This window comes from Tursiops truncatus, chromosome 17 (assembly GCF_011762595.2).
Source record: "Tursiops truncatus isolate mTurTru1 chromosome 17, mTurTru1.mat.Y, whole genome shotgun sequence".
In the NCBI taxonomy this organism is placed as follows: domain Eukaryota; kingdom Metazoa; phylum Chordata; class Mammalia; order Artiodactyla; family Delphinidae; genus Tursiops; species Tursiops truncatus.
Window position 1 is genome coordinate 67,173,729 of NC_047050.1, and position 23,327 is coordinate 67,197,055.

General features: G+C 37.8%; 1 long non-coding RNA gene across 1 annotated transcript in view; it reads left to right on the forward strand.

The window, feature by feature from the left end:
• LOC141276869 (uncharacterized) overlaps nucleotides 1–23,327 on the forward strand; it is a 304,160-nt gene that overhangs the window by 257,922 nt on the left and 22,911 nt on the right. Inside the window, exon 4 of the long non-coding RNA XR_012327120.1 lies at nucleotides 23,165–23,326. This is a non-coding gene — a long non-coding RNA (uncharacterized lncRNA). The remainder of the gene's footprint in view (nucleotides 1–23,164; nucleotide 23,327) is intronic.

Consider the following 23,327-nt stretch of genomic DNA (forward strand, 5'->3'; position numbering starts at 1 on the left):
TTGAATAGAGTTCCCTGTGCTATATTGTAGGTCCCTGTTGATTATCTATTTTATATATAGCAGTGTGTGTATGTTAATCCCAACCTTCTAATTTATCCCTCCCCCCACTTTTCCCCTTTGGTAACCATAAGTTTGTTTTCGAAGTCAGAGTCTGTTTCTGTTTTGTAAATGAGTTCATTTGTATCATTTTTTTTAGATTCCACATATAAGTGATATCATATGATATTTGTCTTTCTCTGTCTGACTTACTTCACTTAGTATGATAATCTCTGGGTCCATCCATGTTGCTGCAAATGGCATTATTCCATTCTTTTTGATGGCCAAGTAATATTCCATTGTATGTATGTATCATATCTTCTTTATCCATTCCTCTGTCAATGGACATTTAGGTTGCTTCCATGTCTTGGCTATGGTAAATAGTGCTGAAATGAACATTGGGGTGCATGTATCTTTTCAAATTATGGTTTTCTCTGGACATATGCCCGGTAGTAGTATTGCTGGATCACATAGTAGTTCTCTTTTTAGTTTTTTAAGAAACTTCCATACTGTTCTTCTTAATGGTTATACCAATTTATATTCCTACCAGCAGTGTAGGAGGGTTCTCTTTTCTCCATACCCTCTCCAGCATTTATTTTTTGTAGACTTTTTGATGATGGCCATTCTGACCCATGTGAGGTGATACTTCATTGTAGTTTTGATTTGCATTTCAATGATAATTAGTGACGTTGAGCATCTTTTCATGTGCTTTTGGCCATCTGTATGTCTTCTTTGGAGAAATGTCTATTTAGATCTTCTGCCCATTTTTTGATTGGGATTACTTTTTATTTTTTTCTATATAGAACTGCATGAGCTGTTTGTATATTTTGGAGACTAATCCCTTGTTGGTTGCTTCATTTGCAAATATTTTCTCCCATTCTGTGGGTCATCTTTTCATTTTGTTGATGGTTTCCTTTGCTGTGCAGAACTTTTAAGTTTAATTAGGTCCATTTGTTTATTGTTGTTTTTATTTTCATTAGGAGGTGGATCCAGAAAGATATTGCTGTGATTTATGTCAGAGAATGTTCTACCGGTTTTCTTCTAAAATTTTATACTGTCCACTCTTACATTTAGGTCTTTAATCCATTCTGAGTTTATTTTTGTGTATGGTATTAGAGAATGCTCTAGTTTCATTCTTCTATGTGTAGCTGTCCAGTTTTCCCAGCACCACTTATTGAAGAGACTGTCTATTCTCCATTGTATATTCTTGCCTCCTTTGTCATAAATTAGTTGACCATAGGTGTGTGGGTTTACCTCTGGGCTTTCTATCGTGTTCCATTGATCTATATTTCTGTTTTTGTGCCAGTACCACCCTATTTTGATTACTGTAGCTTCATAGTATAGTCTGAAGTCAGGGAGCCTGATTCCTCCAGTTCCATTTATCTATCTTTCTCAGAAAAGTGATAAATTTTGTATGTGATAATTTATTCTTTTCTTAGTAGGTTGTCCCACCATTATTTATTGATTATTCTGCCTTTAACACAGATTTGATTTAGATTATCATAATCTAAATATCCACATTATTTGAGTCTCAGTCAAGACTCTGCTTCTTTCCTTTATTTCTATACAATGCACAAGTACCAAACTCTTATTTATGGAAGTTTTATAATGTGTAAAAATGTAGTTTGTTCCCTTTTTCAAAATTTCTCTGCTTAATAGTTACTTGACTATAGATTTATCATGTTTACTTTTATAAAAACAATTCTATTGGTAATTTTATTGGGATCACATACAATTTATAGATTAACACAGGGTAAATTAGCATCTTTACAATATTGCATTACCTTAAATAGAACTGGGCATTAATCCCCATTAATTAAATTGTATTTTATGTTTCTTGGACCACTTTAAAGTTTTTTCAAGTTCTATGTCCTATTAGAGCATTTTAAAGTTTATTCATATAAATCTAGCACATTTCTACTTACCTCTATTTCTGGGCATTTATTTTGTAATTTTTGTTTAACTGAATTTCTTTAAGTACATCCTATTTGAACATAGTAAAGCCAACGGGGTTTTAGGTATCAATTCTTAAATTCTCCTTACTAAATTTTTCCATTATTTGTAACAATTTTCCCAGTTGATTTTGGGCTTTCCAGGTTTATGCAATTATCTATGTATTTATAAATTAAAATTTTCCTTCTGTGTTAGAACTTTTGTACCTCATATTTATCATTCTTCAAGTCATTGGAATGAATTTCCCACAGAAGTTTAGGTAATAGGAGTGATAATCAACATCCTTGTTTTACGTTTTAATTTAATGGGAACATTTTTGTGTTTCACTATTAGGCATATTGCTACTTAAGTATTATATATTCCTACTTATTAAACTTGTTAATATTGACTTTTTATCAAGCACTTTGTCAGCATAATCAAACACAATGTTTCTCTACCTTGACCTGTAATTAATATGGAAAACATATTGATATATTGAATTTATTGAATGAATCACTCCAGAAGAGTATCTCTCAATCTTTTAGTAAGCTGCTGAATTCTGTTTGCTAACACATTTTAGGAATTGTGCATCAGTATCCATTAGAGAAATCCAGCTGTAGTTTCATTTTATTATGTTGCCTTTATTAAGTTTTCTACCAATGTTTTCCTATATTTGTAAAAACCCGTTAGAAACTTTCACCTTCTTTATGCTTTCAAACAACTTAAATTGCATTCCTTAGATACTTCGTAAAATTTACTTCTGAAATAAATTGATGCTGATGCTTTTTTGAGATAGCTTTTGACAAGTTTCTTAATATCTTTTTTTTGCATTATATATATTTTCTAGAATATTATGCTTCTTAGTCAAGATTTCAAATTAATTTGCAAAAGATGAAGCAAAGTGATCCTCATATTTATCTCCTCAGTATACATGGTGGTTTATTCTAGTGTCTTATTTTTATATTTCTGTCTTCTTCTTTGACTCAGTATTATATCTATCTCAATATATTTTTCAAAGACTTGATAATTTTTCTGAGTTCTAAGCATACATGTTTCAAGCAGGTAGTTGTATTGGTAATAATTCATATAATCTGTCATTCATCTTATGTTCATTTACCACTTATGATGTCCTGAGCACTAAGCACATGTTGTAGAATACAACAAGGCATCCAACGTTCCCTTTACCATCAAAGACTTTAGCCCCATGGACCATACATGACTAATTAAAGCATAAGAGCAGCATCAACCTGGAAATTGATGAGAAAATGGAAAGACTTAATGTCTCTCAACTAGAAAGTAGCAGAGCAGTTTCTTAAACACGGGTCTATGGGACATCAAGATAAATCCTATGTATTTAGTGAAGTATTTAAAAATATATTTTTAGACATATTCCTTCTGAGATCTACTTTCTGAATCTGTAGATATCTGAGAATGTCTTCCTATTGCTTTAACACACACACATTCTCTCTACCATATTGGTTTGATAATAGTTTTTGAATCATAAAGTTCATTCTTCATGATTCCATGATTTTCTGGAAGTCCTAGTCAGGCTTACTTATGTTCCTCTGGAGAAAAACTGTTTCTTCCTGACCCACTACTCACTACATTAGACACTAAGAATTATTTTCATTATCTTTACCATTCTAAAATTTCACAAAATATGTTCAGTATCTAGTTTCTTAATTGTATATAGAATATGGTATATGGTGATATTTCAGTCTCTATATTCTGGGGTTTTTTTTTTTTCAGCTCAGGAAATTATATTTATGTCTTTGATTTTTCCTTGTTTTTTTAATTTTTTATTTTTTTTGGTTGTTGATGTTTCTTGCTCTGGAGGTAGAAAAGACTAGGTCATTGAAAGTGCTCCCCTGCTTTACAGAAGTAGGTCCTGGATAAACCATCATTTCTAAGTCATTGCTGAATTCACAGAAGATTAGCAAAATGATCAAAGGACTTGGAATATCAGTACACTATAAGGAAAAGCTAAAGATTCCACTGTCCTAGGGGTAAATTCTGATATCACCACTCCAGAATTCAGGATACTGTAAAGAGAATAGACGGTTAAAGATCAGAGATGTGAAGAATCTAGTACAAAGATCTAAAATGCATATAACAAGAGTCACAATCCGACTAGACATACAGCTTAATAAGCTGTTTATACTTGTGGCTTAAAAGAATCAAAAACATATCTGCACTTCAGGCAGGGACCAGCAGGGATGGCTTCTTTGTACTCTTCAGCATCAGCTAGAACAGCTAACCTGGGAGCTGACAATCCCATTTTCAGGATGGCTCACTCACACAGATGGTAAGCTGGGTTTGACTGCTACTAGGGAGTTCAGTGGTGCCTATGACCAGTAATCCTAGGTTTTTCTCTGTGTGAAAAAAAAAAAAAAATCCTAGCTTTTTTTCAGTCAGCTTGACATTCCCAATTAATTGGGATTCCTTAAAACATAGTGGCTGTGTTCTAAGAGAATAAGAGTGTATGGCATTGTAGTGATCTAACTTCGGAAATCACATAGCAACAATTCCACCATATTCTATTGGTCTAAGCCTGCATTTTCCAGTGCAATAGCCACTAAACACATGTCGATTTAACTTTAATGAAGATTAAAATTCAGTTCTACAGTCATCCTAGCTACATTTCAAGTATCCAATGTGATTAGAGTTACTGTATTAGACAACACAGATAGAACATTCTGCAATTATGGAAATGTTCTGTTGAACAGCCCTTGTCTAGGAAGCCACTGAGGTCCATTCAGGTTCAAGGGGAAAGGAGCTAGAATCCACTGCTTGCTGGAGAAAGCATTCAAGGTTATAGTAGAAAAAGAAGCATGTGGGATGGGAGATACTGTTATGCCTGTCCTTGTGAAATATGAATTGATGCAGCAAATTCTATTACAAAAAATGATGTAGAGAAAAACTATCAACTGGTAATGTGTAATATAGCTTAATATATGCATATCCTATGACCCAGCAATTCTACTCCTAGGTATATATGAAATAGATGTTGGATGTGCACACAGAAGACAGGAACTAGAGTAATAACATTACGTTTTATAATAGCCCCAAAATGGAAACCATCCAAATGTCCATCAGTAGACAAATGTTCAAGTAATGACTTAAATCTTGGATCTGACTATGTTTTCTGTGAAAGTTGGAAAACCTCTCCAAACTTTACTTTTAAGGTGATTCTATCCATGGGATTGTTGTGAAAATTAACCAAGATCACATATGCAAAAGCATACAGAGTATGGTCGGCACTCAACAAGTTCTCCTCTTTGTAACACCAGTGACTACCATAGTCACTTGGTAGGCACAAGGTCTTTATAAACATTGCGGAACTAATGAATTCATGTAATAATCCAATTTTATCCATCTGAATGTTTGACTGCCTACAGCTCGTAGAGGTGGATTCTCAGAAGTAGTGTTAGAAGAGACTCCCCTTTGAGGTCAATGACTAGCTATCATGAGTATTCAATATTTGTGAATGGGTGGATGGATGAATCCTGCCCTTTCCATCGCCTGTACGTAGAAATCTAACACAACTCAAGTTATTGAGATTCTGTCCTATGTTTAAAAATCCCACCACTCCCCACAGGAACTCTTCTTAATTACTGAGCCCATACGTGGCAAGATAATAATGGAATCTTAGAAAAGTAAAAAGAGGAAGAATGGTTAGGGATCTAATAGCATACAGTGGCCTCTACCTCTGGTCTGGGAATAGGAGCTGGAAATCTCTTGAGAAAATGACACCCACATGGAATTCCAGCGCTTCAGGTTTCAGCAAGGGAGGGAGACCACAAGTATGACCTTCCTGTTGGTATTTGGGAACCTCCACTTCAGGTCCAAACCAGAAACAGGAAGCTTAGTGCTTGCTAAGCAAGAAAAGGGAATTGACTAGAAAACATTCCAGCTTGAGCCTGGCGTTGGAATAGTTCTTCCTTTGTCTAGGATATTTCTTTCATTCCTGCTAATGGTCCCAACCTGCTGAAAGGGAAACATTCCTTTCAATAGCATGTAGCAAAAATGTCTCAAACACTTACTCTGTGTTGCAATCTGAACCCAGGTATGTCTGTCTAATTGTAAGGTCTATTCTCTTTCTGAATAAGCATTGCTTTTTATTTGGTCTTAGAGAGATAGATGAGACACTGAAGATGGAGGGTAAGACAAATACAAATTAAAAAGATAACAGTTCAAAGGTGAAAGGATTTGGCACCTTCGGGTTCAGAAAAAGTGGTCTTGGATATTTTTTTAAACGTCTTTCCCATTTCAGTTAAATTCACACCTGAACTGCACATGAAGGACAGAAATGGACATCCCAAGCAAAGAAAATAGTTTGAGCAAAGACATGAAGGGGTGAACAAATGAGATATTTTGTAGGGAAGGTAAATCGTACCTTTGTTCAGGGCCCAAGGGCATATTGAAGGAATAGGAGCAAGGTTAAAAAATACAAAAATTTATTAAACACCTACTTATGGCCTAAAACCTATGCTAAGCTCCTCACTTGTGTTGAATAATTAGGGAGATTAAGTTAATTGCACAGGATCAAACAAAAGCCATGAAGCTAGAATTCAAAATTTGTTCTGACCTTTTCCGAGGACCATACGTTTTGTATGAAGAAAGGTAAAGCTTAGGGCACTTTGGGGTAGACAAAGAAGATGTCTTAAGTGCAAAGCTAAGCATCTAACTTTAACTGGTGAGGGCAGTGTAAAGCATGATTCCAATATGGTGGAGTCTGACTATATGCTGACAGTTGTCAGTGGGGTGAGCAGGCTGGGGAGTGAGTTACACACAGGGCCTCAGATCCTGGGAAAGCTGGTTCATTCGTTTGCAAAATGCTCAGCAACACTGTATGTGTGCTGGCTCTGGTTTTCATTATTTGCATCAGAAAATTGGAGTGGAGGCCCGGACAGGGTCACCACTGGAATCAGAACCAGAACTGGAATGAACTCACAGGGCACTTGGATTCTAATTATGTTCCTGTCATCACTTGCTACTCTACCTAGGCTTCTAACCTAACCCCACTATTTCTTTTCTGTGTGATCTTGGAAAATTTGAAAGCAGATTAATTTATTGTTTTCATCTGGAAGAATTTTCCTATTTGGATACAGATACTTTAAAAATTCCTCCTAGCATTTCTATATTCCATATAATATGCACACTCTATTCGCTTGTCTAGAAGCCGAAACAAGGCAAATATTCACTGTCTTCTCACCCCTGGATCTCCATAGCATTTCATCCTATTTTCATGAACCTTAGTGCAAGCGGCCTTTAATGAATAAGATATCCTTGAAGGCAGAAAGTGTCCTTTTTATTTTAAAGCCCTGAAAATATCACATCTATTTTAGGTTGCTTCTAACTTTCAGGATTATAAATATTGAGATATACATGTTTGTACCTACATCTGTATGCATATCTGTGACTTTCTATTTCCCTAGAAGTGGAAATTCCATTACCTAATGTTTTAGATCTTTAAAATATTTATCCAGAGTATCCTCGAAGTTTCCATTTTTACCCCCCTAACAAATTAAAATACGCTCATATACTCTAAAAAGTGGGTTAGAAAGGCATTGCTTTAAAATGACAGAGGAAGGTACAACAGTTCACAGGGTGAATGACCTACCGCGCCAGCAATATGCACACTGTCCTCACATCCATCCCCTGGCCCCACCCACTGCTCTGCAGCACTGGGGATTACATTTCTGAGGCGCCCTTGTCAACTGGCTTCCAGGTAGATGTGGCCATTGGGTGACACTGGTGGAAAAATGAAAAGGTGGCAGTGGGGAGAAGGCAGGGATTTTCTCCCCTCTTGCTATGTTTCAGGCAGTGATTCTGATAGTATATCATAGCTACATCTCCTCTGAAGTTAGTTCCAAATGCTTTCCAGACAGACCCTTCCTCTTGGGTTCAGTCTCCTACATGGTAGTCCCACCATAGTTTAGCTCCTGCCTGACTGCTTCACCGTCTGTGCTCTGATATATCAGCATCTCCCTGTGCCCTCCAAGCCCCTTGTTGCCAGTAGCCTTGTGCTGCTACTACTCTTTGGCTGTCTCACCATCTCCTGTTTGTCTTAACAACTTCTCCATACCTGTGTATTAAATTGCCTCTATTTATCTTCCTAGTGTGGACAGTTTTCTCAATGTTCCCTGGGCCGATATACTTACCAAAATATGCTTGTCTATAAATGGTGATAAGAGAAGCAGAATCCAGACCTGCTCATTGAAATCTGGTTCTCCTTCTGCTAGATCATACAAGCAGTATTGGTATTTAAAAGAGGGCTTTAAGTAAATGGTGTAGACCACTGCTATAGAAGGCCAGGGCAGGAGGTTACGGTAATGGTCTGAACTGGTCATAGATATAGCTTAATGGAAAAGGTGTCAGCTGAACAGTGTCTCAAGAGTGTGTCTAAAAGCAGAGCATTCTTGGGCAGTTAAAAATACCATCATAACTAGTGCTGCTGGGACAGGAATAAAGACACAGACATAGAGAATGGACTTGAAGATATGGGAAGGGGGAAGGGCAAGCTGGGACGAAGTGAGAGAGTGGCATGGACATATAGACACTACCACATGTAAAATGGATGGCTAGTGGGAAGCAGCCGCATAGCACAGGGAGATGAGCTCGGTGCTTTGCGACCGCCTAGAGGGGTGGGATAGGGAGGGTGGGAGGGAGACGCAAGAGGGAGGGGATATGGGGATATATGTATATGTATAGCTGATTCACTTTGTTATGCAGCAGAAACTAACACACCATTGTAAAGCAATTATACTCCAATGAAGATGTTAAAAAACAACAACAACAAAAAACTAGTGTTGCTGGATGGCCCCAATCCAATTCTGACCTACATCCTCTTTTTACCATCCCTAGGACATTTGTTTTTAATGTGAGAAAATATTTTGAAAGACTTTTTAAAATTTGAAATTGCAAAGTATATAAGATGAGAGTATTTCTGATGTTATCTTTAACCTTACTTTACTATTAACCTTACTTTACTATTAACCTTACTTTACTATTAGGGATGTTTTGATTTTCCAGTTACCTAAAGAGAGAGCACAATCTCTTACTAGACATTTTTACAATCTCTAAACATTGTAATCCAGTCTTGGGTATGGATGAAAGAAACGAACAATCACAGAATATCTACTATATAAGACTTAGAGCTTTCTGAATCAACAATCAGTAATGTCTTTATAAGAATACCGTATAAGAATACCATAGGTATTCATTTCACAAGCCCCTCCCTTTCCTAGCTTGAGCATTTCTATTCTCCCATAACAACCTTTTAATTCTCTGTCCCCAGTTTCTATTCAAAGGATCTTGTTAGGCATTTTTCTTTTTTAACAGTGACTTCTACTTCATGTAAAATGAACATTCCATAATAGAACTCCAGTGACCTTTACAAGGTTCATCTCTACCAAAAAACCTATAAATATGGTTTTTTGTGTAGCTTCCTCCTTGATCTACATTTAGACAGTAATTGATTCTAGCTTTCAAATGCTTTCGTTCTCTTTTTCAGAACAGTAAAAAGTGACTAGCCTAAAAATCTAATTGACTGAAATGATCAGTTTTACCACAGTTCACTACACTCACTCAGAAAGCTGCTCTGAGTGGCAACTTGAAAGAGCTGTCCTTTGAAATTGTCATTTTACAAGACTTCTAAGTTACAGTTGGGCCATAAATACAACAGGTTAAACTACGGCATCTGAGAAATTATATAGGTGAAAAATTACAAGGATATGATCTTTCCACTCAGGCATGTAAAGATTTAATCTCCCAGATTAAAAACCCAGAACACAGTGATTGTGCCAAGATAACAGCTGGGAGGATGCTTCAGGACTGGGTTCCCAGGGTATTTTCAGGGGACCAGATCTGTAGTCTACAGAGGCAGGTGCTACACAGGGGGAGCCCAGAAGCCCTTTCACCATATCGGGCCAGCTTTGAGCTTATCTGTGGCATCTTGCATTCAAGGAGCGGTTCCCCATTGTCTGCTAAAGAGAAGGGAGATGAACCACCCACATGGGAACCATACTGCGTATTGACAGGAGAAAAAAGTCATGAAAGAGAAAGGCTAGGAGGCTTAGCTATATAAAAGAGGGATCTATTCTATTAACATGACAGTAGTGGAAGATACTAAAATACCAATTGTTTTGATTTCTGTCCATTAGCTAGATAGGCAGTGTTCTTCCCAGTTGGTCTCTGGAATCTCTCTTGATCCTATTCCCTTATGCATGTCCATTACCACTGCCCTTCTTTAAGTCCTCATCATTCAGACTCTACCAGGGGCTTCTTCTCAGCAGGTCTCTCAAAACCATTGTTTCTTCCTTCTAATCCAGCCTTACTATTGCAATCAGAGTGGTCCCTCTGAAACAGAAATATACGGCCATTAAAGAATGGCCACATATTGCCCTTAAGGTCCAGTCTAACATCCTAAACCTATAATTAAGTCTTCTATGAAATGGCTTCTGCTGACATCACTGGCCTAAGCTTCTGCTGACATCACTGGCCAACGCTCTGCCCCAGATGCCTTATACTCCAGTCACACAATACACATAGACAGCTCTTTCTTTGCCTATGTCCACATCTGCTTTGGAGACTTCTCTAATGAAGCCTTTAAGATGAAATAACAGTCATTACAGACTTCTTACATGGCAGTTCCTGGGTCCATAGGCACAGGTCCTAAACAAGGCAGGCAGAAGCTATATTACCTTTTATGATCCAGCTTGTAAGTCTCGTAGCATCACTTATGTAGCATTCTATTAGTTGAAGTATTCACAAAGGCCTGTCCAGTTTCAAGGGGAGGGAACACAAATACTACTTCTTGATGGGGGTTAAGGGAGGGGGCATGATTCTGGAAGAGCATCAGAGACAAGAAGCATTATTGAAGCCTTTTTTGTAAAACACAATTTGCTGCAGAGAGGGAGTACAGATTACTCTTTTAAGAAGTTTGCCTAAGAAAAGGATAGAAAGATAAGAGAACAAAGCAGGATCAAAGTAAATTTTTCTTTGACCTGGACATGAAAATGTACCACTGGCAAATGGAGTAGTTTGGAAACAAACCCGACAGTCTGATTAAGAATCTGCACTTTTTTTTTTTTTTTTTTAAAGAGTTTGTACTTTTAACCACCTTGCTGAACAGTAAGGGTCACCAGACTATAGCCTGCAGATCAAATACAGCCCACTGCCTGTTTTTGTAAGTCTGCAAACTAAGAATAGATTTTTCTATCATTTTTATTGGAGTATAGTTGATTTACAATGTTGCATTAGTTTCAGGTGTACAGCAAATTGAATCAGTTATACATATATCCACTCTTTTTTAGATTCTTTTCCCATATAGGCCATTACAGAATACTGAGTAGAGTTCCCTGTGCTATAAAGTAGGTCCTTATTAGTCATCTATTTTATATATAGTAGTGTGTGTATGTCAATCCCAATCTCCCAGTTTATCCCTCTCCCATCCCCTTATCCCCCGCTAACCATAAGATTGTTTTCTATATCTGTAACTCTATTCCTATTTTGTAAATAAGTTCATTTGTACCATTTTTTTAGATTCCATATATAAGCGATATCATATGATATTTGTCTTTCTCTGTTTGCCTTACTTCACGCAGTATGACACTTTCTAGGTCCATTCATGTTGCTGCACATGGCATTATTTTGTTCTTTTTTATGGCTGAGTAACATTCCATTGTGTGTGTGTCTCTGTGTGTGTGTGTGTGTGTATACCACATCTTTATCCATTCCTCTGTTGATGGACATTTAGAATGGCTGAAAAAATATCAAAAGAATCAGATTTGACACATGAAAATTCATGTATCAGCCTCCATAAATAAACGTTAGTGAACAGAGGCATGCTCCTTCATTTATCCATTGTTTATGGCAGCTTTCGTGCTGCAGTGGTGGAGTTGAGTGGCTGCAACAGACCATATGGTCCACAAAGCCTAAAATGTTTACTATCTCACTCTTCATAGATGGTTTTGACCAAACCCTGGTGTAGTATCTCCCAACAGAACCATTTCTGCCTTTATATACAAGGACAACATGGGTTTCTTAAAAGTGGAGTGTCCCGTACATGCACAGCATGGTAAATACCCCAAGATTTCATGACTTCCTCACTGGCTTTCTATAGGGATAGGAAAAGAGTGTCTAAGTGTTTACCTTTATTCCTGGTCAATATTGACTTGTGCTTTATTATTTAGATAGCATCTTACTCATATGTTTTTGCATGTTGTAGCTACTTCCTCATTTGTCTTTCTGATCTTAAGTATCACTTGCTCAGAGAAGTCTTCCCTTATGAACCTGTTTCAAGCAAGTCCACCCCTGCCCACTTATTCCCCAACACTGCATCTTGAATATTCCCTTCCTATTAATCACTGCATCTGTCATTATTCCATTACTTGGCTCATCTGTTTCACGATCTGCCTCTCTAATGCCATAGTATCTATTCCGTGGCCACAGGGACCCCACCCATCCTTGTACTCCCATAGGCAATGTTTACCTTATATTTCACCCATCCGGCATGCTGCCAGCTCAATGAATACATTTATGAATGAATGAACGTTTTTCCACATTTACTTTATCTACCAAAAATAGAAGGGGACTTGGATTTCAGCATAACCTGAAGCAAGTATCTCTCAATCTCTATTTCACAGAAGACAGTGATTGTTAAAGGAGGTTAAATAGTCTATGGACCCTGCAGTTGGGATTTGTGGAACAGAGAAAAATCAGGGCATTTCCAAAGCTGGCAGGAGAAGAACTAGAGAATGAGGAGGTTATAGCCCAGAGATGGTGGCCAGGCCACCAGCATGGCTGCACTGGAGGGTCCTTGTAAAAGGGCTGCAGAGATGGGGGATGAGTTGGGACTGGATCTGCTGACTCAGGGCTTCTGTGCCCATGGGGGCTGCTGTTTTCTGTTTCACAAGGGTAGGTGATAAGGCAAGGAGGGATGTACTTAGGTTGGAGGGGACTCATGTCAAGGACTGAAGAGGAAGAACAAATAGACTGTGACTCCTCACTCCCACCTTCTATGACCTTGAAATCCTGCAGTCATCTTTCCCCTTTCCTTTTCTACCCTTAGGTCCTGCCAGCGCTACATCAACAAATCTTATATCTGTTCCTTTCTCACTATGTTCATTCTCACCCTTATAATTCAGACCCTCATTTCTTTTTTTTTTTAATTGGAGTATAGTTGATTTATAATGTTGTGTTAGTTTCAGGAGTACAGCAGAGTGATTCAGCTATACACTTACATATATTCATTTTTTTTTAGATTCTTTACCCATATAGATTATTTCAGAATATTGAGAGACTTCCCTGTACTATACAGTAGGTCCTTGTTGGTTATCTGTTTTATATATAGTAGTGTGTGTATGTTAATTCCAAGCTCCTAATTTATCCATCCCCGCTCCACGTCTCCCCTTTGGTAACCATAGGTTTGTTTTTGAAATTTGTGAGTCTGTTTGTATTTTGTAAATAAGTTCATTTGTACCATTTTTTTTAGATTCCACATATAAGAAATATCATACGATATTTGTCGATTTACTTCACTCAGTATGACAATCTCTAGGTCCATCCATGTTGCTGCAAGATGGCATTATTTCATTCCTTTTTATGGCTGAGTAATATTCCATCATATGTATGTGTATATATATATATATATATATATATATATATATACACACATACACACACACACACCACATCTTCTTTATCCATTCATCTGTCGATGGACATTTAGGTTGCTTCCACATCTTGGCTATTGTAAATAACTGCTGCAATGAACATTAGGGTGGATATGTTTTTGAATTATGATTTTCTCCAGATATATGTATAGGAGTGGGCTATTTTTAGCCTTTTAAGGAACCTCAATACTGTTCTCCATAGTGGTTGTACCAATTTACATTCCCACCAACAGTGTAGGATGGTTCCCTTTCCTCCACACCCTCTCCAGCAGTTTGTAGACTTTATGATGATGGCTCTTCTGACTGGTGTGAGGTGATACCTCATTGTAGTTTTGATTTGCATTTCTCTGATAACTGGTGATGTTGAGCATGTTTTCATGTACTTTTTGGCCATCTGTATGTCTTCTTTGGAGAAATGTCTACTTAGCTCTTCTGCCCATTTTTTGATTGGGATGTTTGTTTTTTGTTGACATAGAGCTGCATGAGCTGTTTGTATATTTTGGAGATTAATCCCTTATTGGTTGCTTCATTTGCAAATATTTTCTCACATTCTTTGTCTTTTTGTCTTGTTAATGGTTTCCTTTGCTGTGCAAAAGCTTTTAAGTTTCGTTAGGTCCCATTTCTTTACTTTTGTTTTTAATTCCATTTCTCTAGGAGGTGGGTCAAAAAGGATCTTGCTGTGATTTATGCCATAGAGTGTTCTGCCTATGTTTTCCTGTAAGAGTTTTATCGTGTCTGGCCTTACATTTAGATCTTTAATCCATTTTGAGTTTATTTTTGTGTATGGTGTTAGGGAATGTTCTAGTTTCATTCCTTTACATGTAGCTGTCCAGTTTTCCCAGCACTACTTATTGAAGAGGCTGTCTTTTCTCCATTGTATATTCTTGCTTCCTTTATTGTAGATTAATTGACCATAGGTGCATGGGTTTATTTCTGGGCTTTCTATGCTGTTCCAGTGATCTATATTTCTGTTTTTGTGCCAGTACCATACTGTTTTGATTACTGTAGCTTTGTAATATAGTCTGAAGTTAGGGAGCCTGATTCCTCCAACTCTGTTTTTTATTCTCAGGATTGCTTTGGCTATTCAGGGTCTTTTGTGTTTCCATACAAATTGTAAAAATGTTTTTTTCCAGTTCTGTGAAAAATGCCATTGGTTATTTGATAGGGATTGCACTGAATCTGTAGATTGCCTTGGGTAGTATAGTCATTTTCACAATATTGATTCTCCCTATCCAAGAACATGGTATATCTTTCCATCTGTTTGTGTCATATTTGATGTCTTTCATCAGTGTCTTATAGTTTTCAGAGTTACAGGCCTTTTGCCTCCTTAGGTAGGTTATTCCTAGGTATTTTGTCCTTTTTGATGTGACAGTAAATGGGATTGTTTCATTAATCTCTCTGATCTCTTGTTGTTAGTGTACAGGAATGCAACAGATTTCTGTGTATTAATTTTATATCCTGAAACTTTACCAAATTCGTTGATGGGCTCTAGTAGTTTTCTAGTAGCATCTTTAGGATTTTCTATGTATAGTATCATGTCATCTGCAGACAGTGACAGTTTTACTTCTTCTTTTCCAATTTGGAGTCCTTTTATTTCTTCTTCTTTGACTGCCAGGGCTAGGACTTCCAAAACTATGTTGAATAAATGTGGTGAGAGTGGACATCCTTGTCTTGTTCCTGATCTTAGAAGGAATGCTTTCACCTTTTCACCATTGAGAATGATGTCAGTTGTGGGTTTGTCATATGTGTCCTTTATTATGTTGAGGTAAGTTCCCTCTATGCCCATTTTCTGGAGCGTTTTTATCATAAATGTGTGTTGAATTTTGTCAACAGCTTTTTCTGCATCTATTGAGATGATCATATGGTGTCGTCTATTCTTCAGTTTGTTAATATGGTATATCACACTGATTGATTTGAGGATACTGAAGAATCCCTAGGATTCTTCAATCCCAATTGATCATGCTGTATGATCCTTTTAATGTATTGTTTGATTCGGTTTGCTAGTATTTTGTTGAGGATTTTTGAATATATGTTGATCGGTGATATTGGCCTGTAATTTTCTTTTTGTGGTATCTTTGGTTTTGGTATCAGCGTGATGGTGGCCTCATAGAATGAGTTTGCGAGTGTTCCTTCCTCTGCAATTTTTTGGAAGAGTTTCAGAAGGACAGGTGTTAACTCTTCTCTAAATGTTTGATAGAATTCACCTGTGAAGCCATCTGGTCCTGGACTTTTGTTTGTTGGAAGTTTTTTAATCACTGTTTCAATTTCAGTACTTGTGATTGGTCTGTTCATATTTTGTTTCATCCTGGTTCAGTCTTGGAAGGTTGTCTCTAAGAATTTGTCCATTTCTTCTAGGTTGTCTATTTTATTGGCATATAGTTGTTTGTAGTAGTCTCTTATGATCCTTTGTATTTCTGTGGTGTCAGTTGTAACTTCTCCTTTTCCATTTTTAATTTTAATGATTTGAGCCCTCTCCCTTTTTGTCTTGATGAGTCTGGCTAAAGGTTTATCACCTCATCATTTCTTAACAAAACTACTACAAGAGGTTTCTACTCCAGTGTCTTCTCCAGAGTATCTGCAAAATAAGCTTGTAAAGGATAAATCTGATCATCTTTCAGTGGCTTTATAGTGCTCACCAGAAGTGATAAAAATATCTTAAGTAAGTATGGACGCACACACCCTTTAGATGTTGCCTGCAAGTCACCCCTTTCAAACTTAGTTCCTTCTCTCCTTCCCCAAGGCCAGTCCCTTTAAATGCTCCATTCCTGACACAAAATAGGGCCTTTTCCTTAGTCTTCTCTTTGCCTAGAATGTTCCATATTTTTACATGAAATGCCTCCTCCTTTTCTTCAAGATTCGGCTCAAATATGAACACCTCTGGGAAACCTTCCCCAAGGCTCCCTAGGGAGAGTTTATGGTTCTGTCCACTCTATTTGCTGTCTCTATGCCCCTGCTTGGTTGTGTGACTCTCCTGTTATGTGTTCTGTGTCTCTAACTCTCTCTTTCTCTCTGCCTCTCAGGGGGAAATAACATGTGACATGACAGTTTTCCTGTGTCAAATCTATCTTTGCCCTCCTACACAGTTACACTGTGCTGTGTTTCAGACTGCCAACAATCTTAGTATTCTTTTCTGAATCCTCAGTCCTGAGTATATCTCCTGGAACGCAATTTTTGTTGGAGAGAAAAAGAAGCAGAGGAAGGGATAAAAAAGAGAAGCAATTCAGGAAAGCAGTGTCTGTAGAAGTGAGTCAGATTGAATTAGTAGTGACCATGGAAATGGTTTTAATTGGCTACAGGGCCTGTGCTGAATGGTCGAAACCAATAAGTCAGGGAAGTTGATGCTGGAAATTTCAAAAGAGGCCACTGCCATGGGTTGGATTGGTGGTGGAGAAGCTTTGTAGTCTGAATTCAAATTGCTTTGTTTCCCTTTTAAAGCTTTGGGAAAATTGGGTATCCACTGAGTGCTTCCACCTCTTCATCTGCCAGCTGGGATAATAATATATTTACCTTGATTTTTAAAACTTAAAATATCCCCTTAAAGATATATAAATGAAATAAACATTTGTAAATTGTTTAGATCAGTGTCCAGTACATAGAAAATAGTCAAAGTTAGACTACATAAAAACCACAAGCAATGCTAAGATAATCAGACTGGGTCGTAACTCAGTCTTTTCACAATTGAGAAAACAGGCCAACATGATGATTAGCTGCACTGGGATGGCAATAAGCCCTTCTTAATCGAAGTCCAATGTCTTCCTCCCAGAAATCACCACAGCTGAAAGGGCAGTGAAGGGGGATAGGAAAGGGCTATGGAGAAGAGGACAGGATTAGTAATTAATAATTGTTACAGAGAAAGAAGCATGTACCGAGAGCTATTTCATTTGCTCCTAGCATCCACCCCAAAGAAGGTGACATTATTCCAGCTTGGCAGTTGTGGAAATCAAGGAAGTGGCCACTTTATGGAGGCTGAGGGGAGAACATACTCAGTAGCACTGCCATAAAGCCCTTTCCAGACAGGCTGGCCTGTGAAGATACAAATCCCATACCTGCTGTAGAATGCCAAATGCTGGTGGGAAAAAAAAATGACTAGCAATGCAGTGGGTAATGAGAATACAACCTCTGCGTTAGTTAAGAGAAACATTATTCTAAGTCATTGTTGTAATAATTAAAAGGGAGAGTGGATTGCAAAATACAAGTTGTTTCAAAAAAAGAACATAAATTGATAGTTGGGCTAGTTGCATAGTCCTGGTTTATATGTTAAAATGTACTAGCTTTGAATAGCTTCTTTGAAATGCACAAGGGAGAGAACAGAGTGTAACTGCTTTGAGAAGACTTTCTATTTCTTTCTTTTTTTTCTTTTGTGTCTCTCAAAAGTTTTTAGAAGTGTCTTTCGGAAAACTCAGCGGTTGACTTAGAAACCATCATTTTTTTGAAGCTCAGTAGGCATATACTTTCTGCATATTATTCAGAATTATTCTGCCTCCATCATTTATAAGCCCTTAAAGCATAAATCAATGTTATCACTCTCCTTCTAAAAGATACTGGTTTCTTAATCCTTAGGCCACTTAGGGAAGTGTCCTGAAACCTGCACATGTGGAGTATTGCCAAAATACAGATTTAGGATGTTTGTTTTGTAGGTTATACCAGACTAATGTATATGGAGTTATCTTTGAGACTATTAATTAGATCAAGTTATGTTTACTCCATTACTGAATTCCCAAGAGTATGTGTGTGTGCAAAGTCATTTCAGCAGTTCTGGGTCTTGTTTCTTGGCCTCAGTTAGTAATGGGTTCACATATATCCCTGTACAAGATGTTAAGAGCTAAGGCTACTTGGAAGAAATGCAGCAGGTGTCTATAAGTAAGGAAGTTATGAGGGATACAGAGATTTGCCGCATGCTGGTGCATGGTTTTAAGCCTAACAAACACTTCATCGGGTTCTTGTGAGGTCTGGGTTCATGTGAACCATGGCAGAGTATCCAGGTCATACCCTCAGTGGTACTGACAACTCTAAAGATAACGAGTCAGAATAAATGAGGAAAACCATGTTGCAGCTAGTGCCTTAGTGTACATTCCTGGGGCCAGTGGGCTAACATTAGGGTTTTAAGTGCTAGAAATGGTTGCAAGTGTTTTCTGGAGAGATGAAGAGTGAGAAGCGGCAGAAGAGAAGGAGAAGCCTAGAGAAGCTGGACAGGGAATGAAGGAGATGGAACTCAATCATGTGCAAGGAGGCTGTGGGTCAGTGGTTAGAGAAACCTGCGGGTGGGGAACCGGGGTCTTTGACAGCAGAATATATGGGTCTCACGGGTTTAAGGGCTCAGACCCATTCTGGGCGGGTTTTTTTTTTTCATGTCTTTGAGTCAGTCAAAAACAGCTAACGCAATCTCCACAGTTTTTTCAAATACTCCTTTTCACTCTGTCACTATGATACTCTATTCCTATAAATAATTATGAAATATCAATTGAATGGTTATCCTATAGACAACTGTTGAAACATCTATTTACAAATAGAAGCATTCTACAAAGAGGCAAAGGGACTGATATGAAAAACAACAGTATTTGGAATGGGGGGTTCAAATCCTAGTTCTGCCACCTACAAGGTATTTGGTTTGCTGTTGGGTAAGCCATCTTTACCTCTCAGCCTGTCTATTCCCTTGTAGAATGATGAAGATTAAAACATACATAATGTGTTTAGAACAATTCTGGAACACAGTGCACACTCAATCAATATTAACTTCCTAACATTCAAATTCCCTCTACTTGGCTTTTCACTGATGTTAAACAAGTATCAATGCCAAGTTAATAAAGAAAACGTATTCACCGGTTTGCTTCAGTTGAATTTGGTCCTGAAGTTCTAAGGAAATCATCACAGTTAAACATTGTAATCTACGGCTAACATGCCAGGATGTTGTCTATTGATGAAGAGAAAACCGCTCTGTTTTTAAGGATGGGGCAGTAGAGAGAATTTATTGAGAGAAGGTTTTCTTATAACCTCTGCACAGTTCTAGAGTTTGAGGAACTAAAAGGGAGAACAAACTGAATTTATAATGATTTTCCTCAAAATGCACTCAAAGAGAAAAAAAAAAAGATTTCCTGAACAACTCTTATTTATAGGCAGACAGTCTTCAGACCCAAGAAACATAAACTCTCACGTGAGAGGCTAACACCTAAACACCTAAGATACACAGCCATTGAGGAAGCTTACACAGAAGTGGAGGAAACAGGCTCAAGGAGTCATGTATTCTGACCCTCCAGGAAGTTTCAGCTCATGAAGGGATATCAGCAAATAGATAAGACTCTGGAAAGTCTCACAAGCCATTGGCTACTGCCTTGTGAATACACTGTACCCACCTTTCACACCGGCGTCCTCTTCCTTAGCTGCTATGAAACTTTCTGATTGATTGGAGAAGAGGAAGCTCCAACATCATCTGCATCCTCCTCTGCCCTGTGAAGTGGCTTTGTCATCAGCATAGTGATGGGGACCTCACTACCTCTCTAACTCTTCATAGTGCTTGGTATTTTGTGGTGTCTACCTTCTGGTCCTGGTTAGACGCCTAAAATATCAAAGATAAGAAAGGCCTTATATGCAGTTTAAGTATGTGCTAGTGAGCATTGAACAACCAGCTCCACAGTGTTTTATGTGTGTGTGTGTATATCTACATTTATATATAAACATATATACTTTATGTCTATAAAGGATATGTAGCTCAAGTTAATAAATAGAAATAACATTATTATAAATTCCCTATAGCCAAATGATTCTCGCTGAATATTTTCAATGACTACTGAATGCTTCATTATAGCTAACCTATTTTCCAACTGACAAATTAAAAATATCAACCAACATCCATTTATTTATGTTAATGAATAAGACAAAGTGAAACAACAAACTTGGATGGAACGTCTTTCATTCATCAAAGACATTGAGTGCTTTCTTTTATGAATTGGATCATGGTTTTCAAATACTGGGAGAATATTTCCCTATTTTTTGTGCAACTCAGCTGTAATGCCTATAGATATGACATTTTAACTTTAATCTGTATTATATTTTCCATCACTTTCATAAGTCAATACAATGAACAAAACAATAAACCACACCTTGATTTGTAGTATTTGCCGATTTTCATGGTGTAAATACTCCCATCTGGCAGATAACAAGCTATAAAATGGCCCCACTGAACGGGAAGCTGGGAAAAGACGGCAGTAGCACAGCTATTTTATAACATTTATTTCCACCATAGAGATGCAATAGCTATTCATATCCTAAAGAGAACAGATAAAAGAGATGAAGTCAAATATTAGAAAATAATGAATTTGAGCACTTTATATTTTAACGTAATACGTTAAATGTGCAGTCGACATAGTTTAATTGCCAGTGATGCTGTGTTTAAAACCAGCTCACAGCATTTCTAAAAATAAACCCATCCGCTCTCAGATTCCACGTGGGCTCCAGCACACTACTGCTTCTATAAAGCTTAGGACTCAAACTGCTTGTTTTACAGATGAGAAATTGAGGCCTTGGGCATAAATGAGAATGGTCCAAAAATTCAGTAATTTCACTGCTTTGGGTTAAGTCAGCAGAGCTATGGATTTGATTCTCATTGCTACTTATTCTGAGTGTTCCTAAGTATTAATAGTTTGACTCTCCAAACCTCAGCTGCTTTCTGTATTTTATAGAAATAGTATTTCCAAAATGATAATAATTCCCAAATAATAAAGTTGTTATAGGGAATAAAGTATATTCCAAGTCATACACTTAGTGGATATTTAGAAAGTGCTGCATAAATAATGGTTATTATTATTAATAGAAGGTTATTACGAGCAACAAAGGCAACTCGAATCCCAGTTCCACATGACAACCCTTCAGATATCTGTAGACAGTTCTCACATTCCACTAAATAAAGTCATCACTAAACTGTACAACCCCAAGCCCTTTCAAAACCTCATTATTCAACTTGTGCTAGGCTTAGCACTTGGTGCTAGTAACACAACTTCTAATTAGAGTAGTTGCCCTCTTTGATCTGACCGTCTACCATTAAAAGAAGTGTCTTGAATTAAAGTTTGTTTGGTTTTGCTTTTTGTCCACATCTAGAATTAGTTTCAGGTCTGAGCAGCATTTCAAGAATGGCACTGACAAACTTATGATAAGGGATCTAGAAACCCTTGTAATTTCAGAGAGAGTTGAAGGAAGGGGGCCTGTTTGTCCTGGAGGAGAGAAGATTTGAAAAGAATTAGATGGAAAATCACATAAAACAGAGAGCTTATTTGACTGCCCCTGGTTGTAACCCCAGTTTGTCATTTATGTCCTCATTGAGTTTTGTGAAAATGAAATATTGAATGAAAGAACGCACAAGTGAATAAATGTATGAGCCGCAAATAACGTAAGCACTGCTTAAATGCAATTGGGCCGCTTACTATAGTCTCTTGAGCCTGAATTTCCTCATTGGTGACAATGGGATGACAGCAGCCTCCTCGATAGGTTGTTATAAAAATTAGTTATATAACAGAGCATTTGCCACATGCCAGACACTTGATAAATGGTTGGTTGCTATCCTTATTCTTGTTCTCCAGCCTTCTAACTAGCTGATCATCACTTCCCTCAAAGAACTGAGGGGAAACAGGGAGAGAGCTAGGCAGTATGTTCCAGGGGTCTGTGGGCAGCAGAAAAAGTCACATATTGGAAGCTCTGACATTATAAAAAGTTTTTGGGGGCTTCCCTGGTGGCGCAGTGGTTGAGAATCTGCCTGCCAATGCAGGGGACACGGGTTCGAGCCCTGGTCTGGGAGGATCCCACATGCCGCGGAGCAACTAGGCCCGTGAGCCACAACTACTGAGCCCGCGCGTCTGGAGCTTGTGCCCCGCAACGAGAGGCCGCGACAGTGAGAGGCCCGTGCACCGCAATGAAGAGTGGCCCCCGCTCGCCGCAACTAGAGAAAGCCCTCACACAGAAACGAAGATCCAACATAGCCAAAAATAAATAAGTTAATTAATTATTTTTAAAAAAGTAGTGAAGTCTTAATACACATAACAATTTGGATGAATCGCCAGAGAACTATGCTGAGTTAAAAAAAAGCTAATCACAATTAAAAAAAGTTTTTGGAAGGAATGGGGGGGTGCACAGAAAAGTGTTGTTGGGTAACATGACAGGCTTAAGTGGCCGAATGGCTTACCTGTGATTCCTACATCTCTAAACCTATAACAAACTTCAGTAAGTCTCAAAATATAATATTATGAGATAGATTTCTTCTGAAGGCTGGTGAGAGACGGAGTATACACCCATGTCCATACATGGGTCTGAGATATTTGGGAATGGTGCCAAGGGAACTGCATGTAAAAACTGAAAAGTTACCTCCTAATATCTATCCCTTGACAATGTGTGTTCATCTAAAAGATTATTTTTGATCCTCTCTAGTATCTGGCTAAAGAGATAAAGGCAGAATTATTTTCTAGAATTTCTTCTAAGACTCCTTTAAAAAGAATCAATAAGGTTTTGGGTTTTTTTTTCCTTTCACTTTTTAGGAAATCTTTCTTCTGGTCTACAACTAGGATTTGATGCCTGGAGTTCCAGCAGCAGCATTCTGGGAATAGGAAGTGACACTAGGAATGGAAGGAGTTGCTGCTTACCGGACAGTCAGCATCCTACACTGAAATGTAGGACCCTCTTTTACATGACAGAGAAAGG